Raw genomic sequence first — 2,904 nt, 5'->3', positions numbered from 1 at the left:
GTGAACAGAAAATCTTCATTTTATTGAAATTTGGTTGCCCTTTGCCTTTATGGTTATGCATTTTGAGCCCTGTTTAAGAAATCCTAGCTTTCCTATCTTCTCTCTGTGCTTTTCTCCTTTTCCTTCCTAGAAGTTTTATTATTTTTACTTTTACTTGTAGGTTGACTGTCCATTTCAATTTAAGTTTGTTTTTGGTGTGAAGAGTTAAGATTTACTGTTTTCTAAATGACCTAGCACCATTTGGTGAAAAGATTATTCGTTTCATTCTGCATTGTAGTGGCACATTGTCATAAATCATATATTCTATTCCACTGGTCTGTTTATTTAATCTTGAACCAATATTCCACAATGTTTTAATTACTGTAGTTTTATTAAATCTTGATATCTGGTAATGCAAGTCCTTCAGCTTTGTTCTTCAAATTTGATTTGGCTATTGTAAGTAGTTTACTTTTTCTTATAAATTTTACAATTTTTTGATATATTCAGAATATACACAGACAGGGCAGGGATTTTGTGTGGGATTGCATTGAAGCTCTAGTTCAATTTGTAGGAAATTAACATCTTAACATTATTGTCTTCCAATCCATAAGAACTGTATATATATTTAGGTCAGTGGCTCACAGCTAGGGTAATTTTTGCCCACAGTTGACATTTGGTAATGTCTGGGAATATTTTGATTGTCTCATTTTAGGGAGTGTGCACGTAATGAGTAGAGGACAAGAATGCTGATCACCTTCTTACAATGCACAGGACAACCCCCATAACAAAGAATTATGTAGCTCAAAAATATCAATTATGCCACTGTTGAGAAATCCTGATTTAGGTCTTTAATATCTCAGCAATATTTTGAGTTGTCAGTGTAGGGATATTATATGTCTTTGTTAGATTTATTCTTAGATATTTAATTTTTGGTGCAATTGTAAGTATTAATTTTTAAAATTTCATTTTCTAATTGTTCCTTGCTAGTGTGTGTGGAAGGGAATTCTGGTGATATAGTAAGGAGCTCTGGTGGCACAGTGCCTAAGGCATTTGACTGCTAACTTGAGTTGGCAGTTCAAACCCACCAGCTACTCTGTGGAAGGAAGATGGGGCAGTCTACTTCCATACAGATTTACCACCTTGGAAACCCAATGAGGGTTGCTGTGAGATGGAATTGACTCGATGGCAGGGAGTTTGGTTTTTGTTGTTTCTTTTGGTGGGGGAGAGTAGTGTGTAAGGAGCTCTGCTGACGTAGTCACTAAAGCATTCAGCTGCTAACGAAAAGTTCAGCAGTTCAAACCCACCAGTGGCTCTGTGGGAGAAAGATGAGGCAGTCTGCTTTGTAAAGACTTAATAGCCTTAGAAACCCCATGGGACAGTTCTACTCTGTCGTATAGGGTTGTTATGAGTCAGAATCAAGTCGATGACAGTAGGTTTCATTTTGGTTTAGTGTGTATGTATTTGTGTTTATGCATATGTGTATATGTATAAATATATACATATATGTATGTGTTGTTTTTATATGTCTCCTTAGATGTTGCTGTTGTTTTGTTTGTCTTTTATTTTTAGAGATTCCCCCTCAATCTCTTTTTCACCCTTACATTTTTTTCTTGTTGTTGAAGAAACTAGGATTTTTGTCCTGTAGATTTCCCACAGCTTGGATTTTTTCTGATTGAATCACCATAGTGGAATTTAATATGTTCCTGTGTTCCCTGTCTTTATGAGCATCGCCTATATTGATTAATTCATTAGGAGCTGCAAAATGGTGATACTCTAATTCTATACTTTGTTTTTCATTCATTAGCCCAGGATACTGCTGCAGAGAAATTTCCTGTCACCTAATTGGCTACTCTGAGTTTATAGAAGAAAGTCAGGATAAGTGTGCTCCCCCCCTCCTTTTTTTTTTAATATCCTTTTTTCCAAAATAATGACTTAGTTCCCTAGGACTCTTTATAGGTAACCAATGGTTTCTTTTTAATTAAAAGTGTCATTATGAACTCATGGCTGAAATCCTACAAGTGATTAACTTGTTCTTTCTTTGGCTAATGACAAGCTCTTCAAAACCCTAATAGATTTTTTAAACTTCCTTGTTTTTTTGTTAAAACAAAATATCCCAGGCTCATTTTGAACATTTCTTGTTCCTGACCTAGATTCAGCCATTTCTTCAAGGAACCATGGTTTCTTTTACTTACTGTATTCAGAGGGGATGCTTTGTGGTTAGTTGCTGTCAGTCACCTCCAACTCATGAACACCTTGTGTAAAACAGAACAAAATCCTGCCCCATCCTGCACCATCTCTCTGACCTTTGATATGTTAAAGCCCATTGTTGAGGCTTTTGGGTCAATTCATCTCATTGAGGTTTTCCTTGTTTTGGGGGACCCTCTACTTCTAGCGATTGGTCTTTTCCTGGTGATGTGTCCAAAGTAAACAACACAAAGTCTTTCCATTTTCACTTCTGATTATTTTTCTTCTCAGACTTTGTGCTCATTGCTTTTGTGGTTTCTAGGCCTTTTCAGTGGACAGAACTAGGAAATATGTTTTTTTTTAAAAAAAAAATAAATAAAAAATACAAATACAAATTTTGCACTGATTCTTCTAGTTTGTATTTTTTATTGTTGTAAGCAAAATATGTATAACACAACATTTGCCGATTCAACCTTTTTTGCACATTAATTCAGTGACACCAGTTCCATTAATCATATTGTGCATTATCTCTATTCTTTGTTGTCAAGTTTTCTATCACCATAAACATACACTCATTGCTTCCTAAACAGTGACTCCCCCTTTCCATCTCCCACTGACTCCTAGTAACCACTAATAAATTTTGGTCCCTATACATTTGCCTGGGAGCTCTGGTAGCATAGTGCCTAAGGCACTTGACTGCTAACCAGAAGGTTGGCGGTTCAAACCCACCAGCCACTCCTT

The 2,904-nt window shown here is 36.0% G+C and overlaps 1 protein-coding gene across 1 annotated transcript in view; it reads left to right on the top strand.

The window, feature by feature from the left end:
* The window catches only part of TTC39C (tetratricopeptide repeat domain 39C), a 138,785-nt gene that overhangs the window by 53,991 nt on the left and 81,890 nt on the right, over window positions 1-2,904 (top strand). The gene's annotated exons all lie outside the window — the stretch shown is intronic.

Source organism: Orycteropus afer, unplaced genomic scaffold (assembly GCF_000298275.1).
Source record: "Orycteropus afer afer isolate SDZICR_OR568_19922 unplaced genomic scaffold, OryAfe1.0 scaffold00030, whole genome shotgun sequence".
NCBI lineage: Eukaryota > Metazoa > Chordata > Mammalia > Tubulidentata > Orycteropodidae > Orycteropus > Orycteropus afer.
This window is presented reverse-complemented; position numbering and strand designations above follow the sequence as displayed.